The sequence below is a fragment of the Mus caroli genome, unplaced genomic scaffold, assembly GCF_978045245.1.
Source record: "Mus caroli unplaced genomic scaffold, Mus_caroli_1 scaffold_8, whole genome shotgun sequence".
NCBI classification, from domain to species: domain Eukaryota; kingdom Metazoa; phylum Chordata; class Mammalia; order Rodentia; family Muridae; genus Mus; species Mus caroli.
The window spans coordinates 125768562-125786625 of record NW_028227263.1 but is presented as its reverse complement, the minus strand read 5'-3'; the positions used below and the strand labels follow the sequence as shown (position 1 = coordinate 125786625).

The following is an 18064-nucleotide window of genomic DNA, read 5'->3' as shown; positions in this document are numbered from 1 at the left end:
TCAGGGTGCTGATAACAAACCTGAGGTCATGGTTAGACATGGGGCAGGACTCTGGGTGACATCTTCAGTAATCACCTTAAATTCCAGGATCTTACTGCATGGGGAACAAATGCTCCTTTTCCTATAGATATAGTAATAAAGTCCAGTAATAGTTTTACTCACTGGGCCAAGGTAGAATCTATCCTCTCTCATAGAAGTGACCTTTTCTGTGTGGCCTTCCTTCTTTAGGCAGACTGTGTCATATCCACCAGTGTTTAAACACACAACACTAACAAAATTCCCTTGGGAGATCACAGGTCCTGCCTCAGCATTGATGATGAAATCAGATATGTATCCTAGGAGAGAGCAGAGCAAAAATCTCAGTGTTCACAATGAGGATAATGCCACAACACAAAACCAATTTAGGTACATTCCATATTCCTACCAAATTTAGACTTCTCCAGACATGATCAAACTCCAGCATTGTAACATCCCAATTTCTGCATGCATTTACATACCCATCATGTGGCAATAAAGACCTAATCCTGAGGACATGTGGATTTTGATGAAGATCTATTCAAGGAAATCTCAGAGCAAAACATTTTGGACAAATCTGCTGAAGAGCCCCTTGTCCACCTGCTTGTTCTAGGAACCTTGTCATTCTCTACCTTTATGTTCTCCTTCTTTCCAGTCTACTACTGAGTCTTTAAAAGCACATATGCTTCAAAATATGTGGATATAGTGCTGAGTACTGCTCAGCCATGTAAGGGATGGAATGGCAGACATGGTTCCTGCCCCTGGAACAGAGCCAGCATGGTGTGGGTCTCCAGGAATGTTGATAGATGGATAGATAGATAGATAGACAGACAGACAGACAGACAAACAGACAGACAGACAGACAGACAGACAGACAGACAGACAGACAGACAGACAGATGAGATATGAATTCTAAAAACATGAGTGCTAAAACTGTAGTGTTCCCTAGGCACTGCATTAAAGGCATTTGTTCCCATGGAGATAATAATGTTCAAAAATATATCATTTCAAAACTATGCAAAATATAAGGATGCAGTATGAATCGTATCAGGAACTTCACAGATCTATAGGAAATGGAGCAGCTGCACTATAAGCCAGCTATTCAGAAATATACTAAGGAAGGAGATAATGATATTTAGGGAGTGGTGATTATAGGGCAAGATTCCACCAAGCTAAGGTTTTTGTTTATGCTTATAAAGGCAGATGGGTTCCTGAGTTCAAGGTCATCTTGAGATACAGAGAATTTAGATCTAGGCACAGGTGTAGTAAGAGTGTGATCTACTAGAGTAACCCTGGCAAAGACTCTTAGTAATAGGACACATGAAACCTGAACCAGTCATGTTTTATAACCAAGAAAGGCCTCAAGTGAAGGGATTTGGACACCAATCCAGGCACAAAACCTTCCACCTACAGATTGTCCTGTTTGAAGAGTGTGCTGGGACTGGTGCTTAGTAGAGTGATCATAAGCGATATTTTCATCCAGAAAATGATGGTGGCAGATGCAGAGTCCCACAGCCAAAATTATGCAGAGTTTGAAGAGTCCTGTGGAGGACACAGATGAAATCATGGAGGAACTAGTGAGGTCCAAAACACCAAAAGAACATAGCACCCAGAATCCATTGACTGGAACCAATGGGGCCTTTCAAAGATCATGGCATCTGTTGAGGTCTGACCTAGGTGCTCCATATGCATCTTATGGCTAAGTAGCTTAGTGTTCTTGTAGGACTGATAACAGTAGTAACTGGGGCTGTCCCTGACTCTTCTGTATGCTTGTAGGATCTTTTCACTTTTACTGGGTTGATGTGAGGGTATGTGTCTGATATTAGTGTACCTTTTTAGGCTATGATAGGTTGATGTTAATGGAAGGTCTGCTCTTTTCTGAAGGGAGGTAGTGGGAGATGCATTGGGGGAGAAAGGAGAGAGGGCTAAACTGGTGGAGAGGAGTGTAAGTTGAAATTTTTATGTAATATATGAAAGAAGAATTAAAATTAAGAAGAGATAAATAAAATGAACTAATGCCCAGCTCACAGTATCAGGAAAGATTCTATTTGGGAAGTTAGAGGAAGTTGGAAAAGAATATATAAAGCCTCTATGATAAAACATAAATAAAAGCTTCTGGATGAAAGTTTCAAATTGTGGAAAGTACAAAAATGACATTTGTGCTTCTGCACGGTGAGGAGCAATCTCCATTGGACCAAGAAAGAGAAAGACATAGAAGGTGAAGACAAGCAGAGCAGACACGAGGAAAGGTAGCAAAAAGTGGGGAGGGAAGGAGTTTAGAGAGAAGTAAGCAGAAATTCATGTAAAGAGGGTCACACATTTAAAACAAACACTCAGGATGCAGAATCAATGTGTTCTATGCCAGCCTGGTATACATAGCAAGTCCCAGGTTATTCAGAGACATATAGTGAGAATCTGTCTCAAAACAAACAAACTAATCGAAATAATAAGTTTAAAAATTGAGTGGGGGTATTCAAGTACCTAGTAACATAGGAAGATGGACAAGTGAGATCTCATGCTCTATCTTTGAGGACTGTCAAGGTCTTCCTAGGGGATCCTAACTGAGGTCTGGGATGTGGGGAGAAATCTCTCAGGTTCAGGTTTACTCATACTGAATAAAATTGCCTTTACAGACAGCCTGTTGTAGAAATATCTCACCCCACACACTTCACAGTACAACATCCAGTAAAGAAGATGGAGAATAAATATAACTGCCAGTGAGTAAATAAATTGATAGGAAAATGTGGTGCACACACATGCTAGAATACTGGTCATACATCAGAAGGGAAATGTTCATGTTGATGGCAAACAGAGTGAACCTGAAGATGTTAAGTAAAGCAAGCTGGCCATATAATAGCAAATACCACAGGCTCTCACTTATGCATAGAATGTAAAGGCATTCATCTCAGAGATGGAGAGAGTGAGAATAGGACTGTTACCTTAAGCTAGGGGAAAGCTGTAAGGGGAGAAAGAAGGTGCTGGTGAATGATACAAAATTTCTTTTAGACAGAAGAAATACATTTCTCAAGGTGTACCATGCATGAAAGTGACATTGTTTCTTTCACCATTCCAATAATGATAGCTATATAACATTCTCAACCTAAAGAACAATGAGTGTCAGAGATGATTTACATGTGACTTAGCCTAATTTAATCATAGCATAATGTAAATAGACATCAAAGCATTTTGCTTAAATTCATAAATGTACACCATTATACTTTGTCCATTAAAAGCATTTTAAACAAGAAAACAAAGGAAGACAAGTAAAAGAGAAAAAGAGATGAGGTTTGCATATTTCAGTGTATTTATGATTGCAATGAATATTCTAGGGTCTCACTTTAGACCTCCCAGGCACACATGATCCTCTTGAAAGTTGCCATGGATGCAGAAGCATCTCAAGACATGACTCACCCTCCTGTATGTTAGTTGTCCATCCCAGACACAGCATTGAAAGAGAAATTCTAGTGAGAAAGATACTCCACAAAATTTGCTTAGAGATGAGAAATTAGGATGGACTAAAAGTAGGTAGGGACATCCAGCCTCCCACAATTACTCAGCCATTCTTCCTTCACATTAATGTAAGATTATAATCCTTCTTCCTGTTCTCTAAGAATTTTAAGATATCCCCAAGATCATAAGTAAAAACATAGACTCAAAACCCAACAACTCAACTGGCCATGTGCTCAAGTATTACTTGGATTAAAAAGTGAGTTAAAATTCAGTCTGAGCATCATAGTGAGACCACGACAGCACAAAAGTAGAATGAAGGCTGGGATGGAGAGGACACAGATTCACAAGCCCCCCAGGCCTTAGCTGAGGAGGTATTTACAGTTGATAGTTTTAGGGAAGAGAGAGACAGTCTTTTATAAAGGTGTGGCTTCTGGTATGTTAATCATGCTTCAGTAGATGGCTTCACACCTTTGAGTTTATTATCAGTAAAAAATTATATTCATTGCATTATCTAACAAAATGATAACACAACATTGGGCTAGGGAGGAGTGAATATGATCAAAACATATTGTATGGACCTATAAAATTCTCAAAAAAGTACTTTGTATCTAATAACCAGAATTTATTCATCCTTATGCCCATGGATCAATGCATCTCTCAACCCTCATCTGAGAGAGGAGCTGCACATATAAACTCAGAGACATTGTGACAACATACACAAGACTTGGGCAATACCAAGGTAGACCAAAGACAAGAATTGGAAGGGAATTAGCCTTGGAGCTATTAGTAATTTCTTGATGCTCAGAGAAACTGTTTTATTTGTCTTGTTTATCAGTCTGAAGCTGGTCAGAATGGCCCATGCCTTTAATACCAGCTCTTGAAAGGCAGAGGCAGGTGTAACCGTGTGTTTGATGCAAGCCTAGTCTACATAATAAGTCCAGGATAATAGGAGTTGCATAGTAAGATCCTCCTTCAAAATGGATGGATGGATGGAGAGATGGATGGATGGATGGATGGATGGATGGATGGATGGATGGATGGATGGATGGATGGATGGATGGATGGACAAACAGACAGTTAATGATAGATTAAAATAAAATTAAAAAGTGTAGTTCTCCTGGTAAATAAACTATGTTCCAGTGCTAGACCACACTCCCAAAAATATTTGGGCAGCACAAATTGATCTTAAAGGACTTACAAAAACAACAGAATGAAGCTGAGTGAGTCGAGAAGAAAGGTGTATCTTGGAAGAGTTGAAGGTTGGTAATGCAGAAATTCTCAGTATGAACTAATAAACTACTTTTATGAAGAAAAACAATTTCTGAACATAATACATAACATTTGAGCTCTGAAAATATAAAGAGCGTTGAGATGTAGGGGATAAAATTAGGTGGTACTTTGCTTACCTAGCGTGCATGCAGCCTGGAGTTTACCCTCCAACACTTGAAAAATCAAATGTCCCCAAGTCATCTTCCCTTCCAAACATGCATTTACTAATTCCTTTAAAAGATGAATGTAGTCAAATGCCCCATCCCTGTTCCTAGCAATAAGTCTGCAGAGGTATCCTTCTGGGAACTCCAGAATCCCCTTGATTGATTTCAAGTCTGAGTGGGAAGTAGACTCCCTTCTCCTTGTCAGCTTTCCCATCCCTCCATTTTCCCAGGACTCACAGAGGACCAGCACCATAGCAGGATGAAGTGACATGACTCAGGCCCAGGAGCCTGACCAAGTCTGAAGCAGAAGCCTTGCGGCAGGCATGAGAGGGTGGATGTGTGCACTGGGGTTCATCACAAGGTTTCTATATGAGGTTTGTCACATAAAGAGGAAGAGGATTCTCTTTGAAATAAGGTATCAGGTTCTAAAAAAAAAAAAAAAAAAAAACAGTGTATCAGGCTTTGAAGTTCAGGTGCAAACAAGCTCATTCTTGAACTTGTTTGTATCCCTGTAAATATGAAAAAATTAAGATGGAACATTTCAGTCCTCTTTATAGAAAGTAATGACCACCAATTTAGCCAAGACATTTTAGCACCCAAAACCCATATTTCCTCATGTTAAAAACTAGAATCATAAACTCTCCCCTAAATGTGTGATGCCATATTTGCAGACGTAGCAACTAAATGTTTTACTCATTAAATGTGTCCTGCTATGGATAATGGATTTTGCTATTAAATAATATTCATATGTGTGTGTGTGTGTATAAAACACTTTGTGTAATAGTGTGTGCAGCAGTTGGAGGACAACTTGTTAAAGTTGTTTCTCTATGTAGTAGTTCCCAAGGATCAAATTAAGGGTTTCAGACTTGGAAGTAAATACTGGGCTATCTCAATGACCCAGATAATATTTTTATAAGGTAACAAATATTGTTGAGGGTGTGCAGAAATTGGATCCTTTCTTATCTTAACAGGAACACAAGAGCTCGACTGTTTTGAGGAATACTACCTCTGAGCAAATGAGTTGGGATCATTTGGGGGATCTGAAGCCCTCTCTCCATGCCACTGGTGGGAAAAGCAGAAGGAAGAAAGTTCTTCTTCTTAGGAAAAAGTAATTAAAAATAGAACTCCAGTAAGGGGATGAAATAGGCATAGAAGTGAGATGTCAACACTCATGTTGTCATCGCTACTATATTCATGTTGTACCACTGAAATTAAGATGGTACAAAGTGGCATAAACAAAATCCTAAAGGAACTGAATAGACAAGATACAGACCTAGGGTTTGAAGACAGATAGATGACCATCTGTCAAGAAGAGAAAAGGCAGCATTTTGTGAGCCATGAGCAAAAGTAGAGGAGAGGCATCCTCTTAGAGAGTCTCTAAGGTTGTCTGTGTCTAAAGACAAGCATAGTGACTCCCCACCTTCCTCTAGCTGACACTGTTGGTGGCTAAAAAAACAATGCATTCTCAATTGCTAGCTCTGTGGAAGTAGTTCTTTCTGTGAGGGTGAACAGAGAGGAACTGAGGTTTGAGCTAAGACAATTTCAAAAGTCCAACCTGTTTCCCACACTTGAGTTTGCGATTGTCCTGTCTCTGCCTCCTGAGTATCAATGAGTTCAAGGCTTGTGCCACCAGGCCCAGTTTTTCCAAGGAAACTCAGATGAATGATGATTACCAAATGATAAAGTGGAATAAACTTAATGTATTGAGGGTTGGCTGGAGTGAACTGTCTCTCTATTACAGAGGCTTTCACAAGAAGACCTTTGCCCTTATTTGCATGTGTCCATCACTGAAAACTGCTTCATCAGGATGTGACATCATTGTATAGCAGGATGAACTAACACCAACCAAATACTAACCAAATATGATGTCCAGGGTCCGTAGAAAATTGATCAAAATGATCCATCTTTGGAATTCTTTCCTCTCTCTCACTCTCCCTCCCTCCTTTCACACACCGACCTACTCTTTCTTTCAGTAGATAGAAATAAACTTAGGATTTACCATATGCCATGCAAGCACTCTGCTCTTGTATTGTATCTCCAACCCTTTGAACTCTTTTCTTCTTAACGTATTTTTTATTTTATTTTATGTGTATCGTTATTTGGGCTGCATGTATGAAAATTTAAAAATACTATAAATCAACTCCTAATGATTTATCATTATACTCATGGATTACTATGTCTCTCAAACCTCATCAAATAATTGTTATAGTCTACATATATATATATATATATATATATATATTTACATATAAAAATATTTATTTTCATACTAGACTGTTTAAATTTCATATATGTACATACTATTTTTAAATTTGTCCTCTTCCTTTTTTCTCCTTCCCCTCTTTTTCCTCCTCCTTATTCTCTTTCTCCTTTAAGAAATCATGTCATATAGCCCAGGCAAATCTTGAATTCACTAGTCGGAGATGACCTTAAATTCCAGAGCTTGTTGACTTTATTTTTCAATATCTGAAATGGCAGGCATGGGCCACCAAGCTGTGTTGAGTTCAATTAATTAGTTAATTAATTAGTTATTTACCCCCTGAATGCAATTAGAGCTGACCAAATAATTGTGAAAGTAAAGCCATCAACTGGAGCATGGTTAATCTACCATGTTCCATAACCTTAAATAAAACTGACAACCCTGAGCAGCATGCACTCCTATGGGTACCACCATTCTCTTGCTGCCTCTAAACCCACATCCATCAGACCTGATACTCCTGAACCATACAGGTTAGCTTCCCTTCTCCCACTCACCTTCCCAGCTTGCTGAGCCCTCTGGAACAAGTCAAACTGAGACCTGAGCAACCTGCTATCCCAGGGGGACCTCCATTCTCTCACCACCACTCCTTCACCTCCATCAGATTCCTGAACCATTACAGGAAAGGTTCCCTTGTCCCACCCATCTTCCCTGCTCTCTGAGGCCTCTGGTCCAAGCCAAGCTGCTCTGAGCAGCCTGCTAGCCCAGGTAGACATCTATTCTCCTGCCAACTCTCTGTCCACCTTTATTTGATCTGAGTTTCAAGAACCATACAAAACTGCAGATCCAGAACCATACAGTCCAAGGATATCCAGCAATTGCCTGTCACACCAGGACCATCAGAGTTCACCCCTTCCAATACTTACTACAAGAACATCCAGGTACTAAAAACACCCAGATGACTAAAGACCCTCAAAAGAATACAATCAACAGAAGTAAAGGCAACATAATACCTCCAAAGCACAGCTATCCCACTACAACCAGCCATGGGTATCCCATACAACAAAACAGAAGAAAATTACCTTAAATCCAATCTTATAAAGATGATAGAAGCATTTAAAGGGGAAATGAATAAATCCCTTAAAAATACAGCAAAATACAGCCAAACAGATAGAGGTCTTCAAAGAAAAAGCAAATAAATCCCTTAAAGGCACACTGGAAAATACAATTAAAATGTGAAGGAAACAAATAAAACTGTGCAAGACCTGAAAGTGGAAAAAGAAGCAGTAAAGAAAACATAACCTAAGGAACCTGGAGATGGAAAACCTAGGAAAGAGAAAAGGAACAACAGATACAAGCATTGCCAACACAATATAGGAGATGGAAAAGAGAATTTCAGGTGTAGAAGATATAATAAAAGAAATCAATACACCCACAAAAGAAACTGTAAAACATAAAAAAAAAATCCTGACATCCAAGAAATTTGGGAAACCATGAAAAGACCTAACCTAAGAATAATAGGAATAAAAGAAGGTGAAGAATCCCAACTCCAAGGCCCAGAAAATATTCTCAACAAAATCATAGAAGAAAACTGTCCTAACCTAAAGAAAGAGATCTCCATAAACATATACAAAATTTATAGAATGCCAATTAGACTGGACCAGAAAGGAAAATCCCCCCAGCACCTAATAATCAAAACATAAAATCTACAAATAAATGAAAGAATATTAAAAATGGCAAGGAAAAAAGCCAGGTAACATACAAAGAAAGGTAAATCTATCATATCTACATCCAAGTTCTCAACAGAGACTCAAAAAGCTAGAAAGGAGTGGAAAGATATCTTGAAACCTCTAAAAAAATTTAAAAATTAAAAAAATTTAAAAAACACATATGACAACCTAGACTACTGTACTCAACAAAATCTTCAATCACCACAGATGGAGAAAGCAATATATTTCAAGAAGAAACAAATAAAAATCCCTTAAAGAAATAGAGGAAAATACAAACAGGTGAAGGAATTGAACAAAATGGTCCAAGACCTAAAATTTAAAATGGAAACAATAAAGAAAGTACAAATGCTACGCATGTGCCCAGAGCCACAGATCAGCCTATGTATGCTCCTTGGTTGGTAGCTTAGTCTCTGAGAGCTCTGAGTGGTCTGGGTTAGATGATACTGTTTTTCTTCCTAGGGGGTCGCAATCCTCCTCAGCTTCTTCAGTCCTTCCTCTAACTCTCCCATAGGGTCCCTGACCTCAATCCAATTGTTGGTTATAAATATCTGCATTTGTTTCAGTCAGCTGCTGGTAGAACCTCTCAGAGGACAGCCATGCTAGGCTCCTGTCTCCATGCACAATATGGCCTTAGCAATAGAGTCAGGCTTTTGGGATGAATCCCAAGTTGGACTGCTCACTGGGTGGCCTTTCTTTCAGTCTCTGCTCCATTTTTGTCCCAAATTTCCTTTAGAATTTCCTTTAAAAATTCTAGGTCAATTTTTTAAGATAGGTTGGTAGCCCCCTGCCTCAATTGGGGGGATATGTCTATCTACTGGAGGTGGTCTCTTCAGGTTCCATCTCCCCACTGTTGGGCATTTGGGCTATATCATCCCATTTGAGTCCTGGTAGCCTTTCACATCCCAGATCTCTGAGACTTTCTAGAGGCTTCCCTGTCCCCACTCCACAATGCTGCATATTTTGATTCATTCTTCTGGCCCTCAGGGCTTCTATCCTGTCTTCCTCCATACCTGATACTTCCCTCTTTTTTTCCCCTTTCCACATTCCCCTCCCACCCATTGCCTTCCCTGCCTCTGCCTCCCACAATTATTTTGTTCTAAGTGGGTTTCAGGTATCAATATTTAGGCCTTCCTTCCTTCCTGATAAGCTTCCTATGGTCTGAGTTGTATCATGGGTACTCTGAACTTTTTGGCTAGTATCCACTTATCAGTGAGTATATAGTATACATGTCCTTTTGGGTCTGAGTTACCTCACTCAGGATGATATTTTCTAACTCCATCCATTTGTCTGCAAAATTCATGTGGGAAAGGATTGCTTAATCCTGTGGAAACTTAATGCCCTAGGGAAAAATGGTGGGGGTGAGGTGGGGATGTGTGGGAGGCAGAGGTTGAGGTAAAGAACTCAGGGAAGAGGGAACAAGAAAAGAACAACTTTGGGAATGTAAATAAATAAAATGATTTAATGTAAAAATAAAATTACAAATAGAGGCAACCCTGGAGTTGGAAAAGGAATGAGAACAGGAAGTACAGTTGCAAGTATCAGCAACAGAGTACAAGAGATGGAAGAGAGAATCTCAGGCATAAAAAATATCATAGAAAATATTGGTACATCAGTCAAAGATAATGCAAAGTGTAAAAAGTCCCTAACCCAAAACATCCAGGAAATTCAGGACACAACAAAAAGACCAATCCTAAGGATAATAAAATTAGAAGAGTAAAGACTCATAGTTCAAATGGCCAGAAAACATCTTCAAAAGAATTATAGAAGAAACCTTCTCTAACCAAAAGGAAGAGATGGTCATACATATACAAGAAGCTTACATAATATCAAATAGACTGGACCAGAAAAGAAAATCCTCCTGCTACATAATAATCAAAACACTAAATGTACAGAACAAAGAAAGAATATTAAAAACTGTAAGGGGAAAGGTCAAGTAACATATAAAGGCAGGCCTATCAGAATTATACTTGAATTCTCAACTCTACAAGCCAGCAGATCCTGGCAATATGTCATGCAGACCTTAAGAGAACACAGATGCCAGCCCAGACTACTACATCCAGCAAAACTCTCAATCATCATAAGGGTGTGTGTGTGTGTGTGTGTGTGTGTGTGTGTGTGTGTGTGTGTGTGTGTGTAATGTTGATACACTATTACACTATTGGCTGAATTCATAAAGCAGAAGTTGGGTTTGCATAACCATGTCTGTTGGTGTAAGCTTAGCACTTGTATGTGGCCTGAACTGTTTTCATTTCATTCATTGCTACTGTGCATTTTTCAAAATGTTCAACTTCCACCAAGCACAGTGAGTGGTCTTTCTGGTTGCCCCATGGCTTCACTTCTCTTTAACCTTCTCCATTTTCATCTTAGATGAATCACTTTTCTGGATGGTGTCTATGATGAAAACAATTGAGATTATTTCCATATAATATTTTCCATTTGGGTATGCTTTCCATTTGTGAGAAATCTTTCTCATTTCCTCTTTGCATAAAAGCAAAAGCAAGTTACATTTTAGTTAAATAGAAAGAAGTTTCTTTTCTTGACAAGCACTTTATGAATACATTATAAATGTCAACTTCCATCTGACAGTTTTCATTATTACTCACACATTTTAAAGAACAGAGGTCTTGAGTCCTATTGTGCTCTAGTTCATCTTACTTTGTATTTTATTTTGAATTCTCTTGGTGTGTGTGTTCTGTATGTTTATGTATGTGTGTATTGTATGCAATGTAAGGTTCCATATATATCAGAAAACATAGGATACCTGTTATTTCAGGTTTCAGAAATACAGTGTCCAGAGCCAATTCGGTTGGAGCCTTCACATTGTGAGAGCCAGCCCATGGGCACACTGACCACCTGCTTCTCCACTTAGGAGGAGCTGGGGGAGAAGAGGGATGGCATAGCTCAGGTGAGGGCCTTCAAATCACAAGGCTTATTGCTGCAGGCCAGCAGGCTGGATCTACAGCTGGGAGATGTGAGCAAGTGTAGATTTTGGCTGGGGGCAGGGCTTACACTGCACCCTATGTTGCTCTTTAAGCCTGGCAGAGGAGACTCTTTCCACTAACACTCAAAAATTGTTCTCCTGTCTTACCATGGAGATCCCACTGTGGTTGGTTAAAAGGAAGAACTGGAAAAATTGGGGATTTTCTTGGACTGCCACTGAAACTAAAATCCCAGAAGACATGCTGATCATTTCCAGGGATTTCCCTAAATCTATGGTTTGAGCTGAGTGCTCAGGGAGCTCATGAGTCTGTGTGCTCCCTATATCAGGGTAAGAAGTGTACCTTAGAACATATCTAAGTCCTCAGTTGCATTCAATACATAGACACTTATGACCATGTAACTCAAAATTATCATCCATAGAAGGTGAGTTATTGTTGTTTGCAATGCTAGGATATAGGTGTGTCCCACACAGCTCCCAACCTGCAAGAAGCTCTTCACCAGGCCCATGCCTCCCTCAGAGCTCAAACTTCTAGAGTAGTCAGAAAAGGAAATTAAATTTTTCTTTTTTTTTATTTTTTATTGGTTATTTTCTTTATTTACATGTCAAATGTTATCCCCTTCCCTGTTTTCCTTCTAAATAACCCCTATTCCAGCCCCTCCCAACTGCTTCTATGAGGGTGCTCCCCCACCCACCCACCCACTCCTGTCCCACTGCCCTGGCATTCCCCTACACTGGTGCATCTAGCTTTCAAAGGACCAAGGGCCTTTTCTCCTATTGATGCCAGATAAGACCATCCTCTGCTATATGTGGTTGGAGCCATCGTTCCCACCATGTGTATTTTATGGTTGGTGGTTTAGTCCCTGGGAGCTCTGGGAGTTCTGGTTGGTTGATATTGCTGTTCTTCCTATGGGGTTGCAAACCCCTTCAGCTCCTTCAGACCATCCCATAACATCTCCATTGGAGTGCCCATTTGTTTTCTTATTACTTCTAACTTCATTTCTTGTTGCTTTGATAAAATACCCTGGCAAAAAGCAACTCTAGGGGGAAAATGTTTAATTTGGGCCAAAGTTCCAGGTTACAGTTCACCACAGTCCAAAATTGAAAGTTGCATGAGTTTGAAGCACCAAGTCACATCATTTGTTTTTGGTTTGGTTTGGTTTTCTTTGTTAATTTTATTTAATCTTTTTTACACTCCAGATTGTATCCCCCTCCTGGTCCACCCTCTGACTGCTTGCCATCCCATACCTTCTCCCCACCCCAACAGACCTCTAAACTCCCTGGGTCCACCAGTCTCTTAAGGATTAGGTGCATCTTCTCTGACTGAACCCAGACCTGGCAGTCCTCTGCTTTATATGTGTTGGGGGTCTCATATCACCTGATATATGCTGCCTGATTGGTGGTCCAGTGTTTGAGAGATCTTGCGAGTCCAGGTTGATTGAGACTACTGGTCCTTCTACAGGGTCACCCTCCTCCTGATCTCTCAGCATTTCCCTAATTCAACCACAGGGGTCAGCAGCTTCTGTCCATTAGTTGAGTGCAGATATCTTGATCTGACTCAGCTGCTTGTTGTGTCTTTCAGAGGGCAGTCATGATAGGTCCCTTTTTATGAGTGCTCCATAGCCTCAGTAATAGTGTCAGGCCTTGGGGCCTCCCCTTGAGCTGCGCCCCACTTTGGACCTCTTGCTGAACCTTCTTTTCCTCATGTTCCTCTCCATTTCCATCCCTGCAGTTCTTCTTTGGGAGGGCAACCTCACTTGATGCCATCTTTCTGCTGGAGATGAGCTCTACAAATTCCCTCTCCCTGCTGTAGGGCATTTCATCTGAGGATCCTCCTTTGAGTCCTGAGAGTCTCTCACCTCCCAGGTCTCTGGTACATTCTGGAGTGTCCCCCACCTCCTACCTCCTGAGTTTGCCTGTTTACATTCTTTTTGCTGGCCCTCCGGGCTACAGTACTTTCCCCCACCCATTTCCAGATCATGTTCCCCTCTTCCCCTTTCTGATACTCTTTCACACTCAGGTCCCTCCACCACCACCACCCCTTGTGACTACTTTCTTTCCCTCCCAACTGGGATTGAGGTGTCATCACTTGGGCCCTTTAGCTTGCTGATCTTTTAGAGTTCTGTGGACTGTATCTTGGGTATTCTGTACTTTTTTGGTTAATATCCACTTATTAGTGAGGACATACCATCCATGTTTTGGAGACTGAGATACCTCACTCAGAATAATATTTTCTATTAACCTTCATTTCCCTGCAAAACTCAGGATATCCATGTTCTTAATAGCTCAGTAGTATTCCATTGTGTAAATGAACCACATTTTCTGTATCCATTCTTCTGTCATTGGACATCTAGGTTGTTTCCAGCTTCTGTCTATCACAAATAAGGCCACTATGAACATTACTTTAACATGGGCCCCTGTGGCCTGGTGGGGTATCTTTTGGGTATATTCCCAAGAGTTTTATTGCTAAGTCTTCCAGTATATTTATTTCCAATTTTATGAGGAACCTCCAGATTGATTTCCAGAGTGGTTGTACCAGTTTGCAATCCCACCAGCAATGGAGGAGTGTTCCTCTTTCTCCACATCCTAGCTAACATGTGCTGTCACCTGAGGTTTTGGTCTTAGCCATTCTGATTGGTGTAAGGTAGAATCTCAGAGTTTCTTTGATTTGCATCTCTCTGATCACTAAAAACTTTGAACATTTATTTAGATGCTTCTCAGCCATTCTAGATTCCTCAGTTGTGAATTCTCTGTTTATTTCTATAGACCATTGTTTTGGTTAGGTTGTTTGGGTTTTTTGTTTGTTTGTTTGTTTTGTTTTGGGGGTTTTGTTTTTTGTTTGTTTGTTTGTTTGTTTTGGTAATTAACTTCTTGAGTTCTTTATATATTTTGGATATTAGCCCTCTATCGAATGTGGGGTCAATGAAGTTTTTTTTTTCCCCAATCTGTAGGTTGCTGGTTTTTCTTATTGACCATGTCCTTTGCCTTACAGAAGGTTTCCAGTTTCATGATGTCCCATTTATCAAATCATGATCTTAGAGCATGAGCCATTGAAGTTCTATTTAGGAAATTCCACCCTGTGCCAATGAAATCAAGGCTCTTTTCCACTTTCCCTTATATTAAATTCAGTGTATCTGGTTTTATGTTGAGGACCTTGATCCACTTAGACTTAATTTTTAGGGTAATATCACAGGAATAAGATCTACATTCTTTCTTTTCTAATCTTTTTTCTCAAGACAGGGTTTCACTATGTAACTGACAATCCCCCAGATGCAAGGAGAAAGACCATCAACCTCAGATTATCCCCCAATCAATGCACATTTTTATTCTTTGCACACCAGAGCCAATCCAGAGGCTGTCCCCCCGAGGCAGGATTCAAAAGATCAGCCTGAGCCAATTTCTCAAGCCCTTGTGATAGGGCAATACCATAGTGTGGGGGATTTTGCAACCGAACCTTGTTATAGAACCTAGACCATGTCTTTAAGAAAACCTTCCTAGAACATTGGTTACAGAATATTTTATGATTACAGGGGGAGGGTACAGCCCAACTCCAAGGAATGTTTTACAGTAAAGAGAAATCTGGCTGAGATAGAGTAACAAAATGATTCCTGATTACAAATTGACTGGGGCTGATTTCACAAAGACTGTGTGGTCCAGGCTGGCCTAGAACTCCCTATGTACCCAAGAAATTTCTGATCCTCCTTCCTGCACACCTCAATTTTTTACAGGTGTTAACCACCACTTCCACTCCAGGCTGTAGTTGAGCTACAACTGAAAGCTTGCTGAGTGTAAGCCTTCCTCCAACTGGCCTGCATGCCCAGTGCTGAGACTCCATTCTCAGGGGTTGGGGGAGATAGAGTTTTGCTATGTTCAGAATGGCTTCAAACAGATGACCTTCTGGTTTTTTGTACCATTATGTCATCAATTCATTTTGATTCTGACTACTTTCTCCCTTTTCTATGACAAAGTAGCTGACAATCCATCCTGTTGTTTGTTTTAAAGAGTCCTAAACCACAGCCTAGGTTACTCTGAACTAAGCTTTTCATGGTTGAAAAGATGCATAAGGAGCTACCACTCTTGGGACTATACCCAAAAGATGTTGCACTATATGCCACAGGAACACATGTTCACTATGTGAACTCATAGAGGCCTTATTTGTGAAAGAATCCAGATTTTATTTTCAACACACATGGAAACTCACAGCAATCCATAACTCTAGTTCTAGGGACTCCAACACCCTCTTTTGATTTCCAAGGATACCAGAAGTGTATGCTGTACATAGACAAAAGTACAGGCAAAATACTTGTACAATAAAAACAATTCTAATGGGTATAGGTGCAGCTTGGTGATAAAAAAAGAACTTACCTTAGTATGCGTCAGCCCCTGAGCTTGATCCTAATCATTTAAAAAATTGGAGAAAAGTAAAACCAAGACAGAATAATTGTTTATACATTGTAGCCTTTCCAAGGTAGAGAGAATAAGAGTTTGCAATTTTAGAATAAATAGGGAGCTAGGTGGTGGTGGTGCATGTCTTTAATGTCAGCACTCAGGAGGCAAAGACAGGTAGATCTTTGTGAGTTGCAGGCAAGTCTGGTCTACAGAATGAGTTCCAGGGACAGCTAAGGCTACACAGAGAAACCCTGTCTCAAATAAATAAATAAATAAAATAATTAATTATTAATTAATTAATTTAATTAAATAATTAAATTAGTAGAACAAGGAAAGAAGTTGAGAGAGGCAATCAGACTTTACATGTGATTACAGCTGTCTGGGTTTTGCTGATTCTGAAAGTATAAGCAGCCAGTGTGGGGACCAAAGAGCTGACAAAGAATAGGAAGTGGAATTTCGCAAAGGAAAAGAAGACACAAAACAAGATAGGTGGAGATGTCAGAGCTAAACAGTACAGTTACTAGAATTATGGTGCTTTGGCAGAAACTGAGGTCCTTAGCAAGGTAGACTCAGATAAGTTGAAAGGACTCACTGAAACAGAAATGAGGAGGACCTACCATTCACTTTGGTCTTAGGGTGGGGGTACAAAAGATGCCACTCAAACCAATGCATAATAAATAAAATGAAGCATAAGAAGAAAACAGTCATGGCTGTGGTGTTATCCTATTCACAACTGCTATGTGTCTTCCCACATCAACTAGCTGAACGTGGATCTTTCTTCAGAGGCTGTCCAAGAGATTTGCTCCCAGGGTGACTGCAAATCTCATTGAGGTGACATGACTAGCCATCACAATTCCACTCCTTGTTAAAGTGACACATAATCCTGTGACTTTTAAGCTATAACCTTCTGCTTCTCATCCCTGTAGGATCACAACCATCTCCTAGTACAAATTAATAGCCCAACACCAAAGGTCTCCATAGTCTTTAACAATTCCAGCACTACTGATATTTGATTGTTCATATATTTACACAAGATGTGTTATTCAATAGACCTATATATAGAAATATATATGAGATTATAATACATATATTTTCTACATGTTATATATGAAATTTTTTACTGGTTATCTAATGCCTATAATAAAAATGAGGTGGATAAAAGGAAAAGATTAGTATTTTAAAAAGAATATATTAAACAAAATCTTCCAAATATGCATATGCAAATTTCACTAAAATATTTCTTTCCTAACCCTTTGGGACTGAGTTCCTGATATAGCAGAAATGATGTAATATCAAGTTTCCAGGATGGCAGGAATACCAGATGCCACCTTGCCAAGAGCTAAAAATAACACCCCACCCAATCATTGCTAAGTCTCCAGCTAGCATGATGTCAACTGATTGCAAATGGCTGCCTATTGCAAATGTCTTCTTTGGTTGTATTTTGAAGAGATTTGGGGGTCATATCACTGAAGAAAACACAAGCATAGATTTTTCTCTCCTTGTTTACTGGAGATGACTTCTGGCAGAATTAGACAGAAAAGACAAATTTATGTGTCTGTCACATGGGTGCAGAAAAGCCAAACTACTATTATTCCAAGAACTTCAAGGATGTTTCGTTTGATAAAAATCAAAGTTTTATTGTGCTTAGGATATGCATAGAGTACTTGTGTATAAAACCAAACTATCAGGATTACTAGTTCAGTGACGGAACTGACTCCACTGGATCTCTGGGGTTCCACAACATCATGTATGACTCTAGACAGGTTCATGGCCATCTGGACTTTCTTGCATATGGTTTATAAGCAGGATGTGAGCATTGACAAAACATACAGAATATCCCAGATGTGGATTGTTCTGAATTATCTGCTACCCAAGTTTTGCTATTAATATCAGTCAAGACAATACCAGAGCC

General features: G+C 39.7%; 1 pseudogene; it reads right to left on the bottom strand.

The window, feature by feature from the left end:
- On the bottom strand, positions 1-501 carry LOC147003467 (leukocyte-associated immunoglobulin-like receptor 1 pseudogene; annotated as a pseudogene).
- Between the last annotated feature and the right edge of the window lie 17563 nt (positions 502-18064).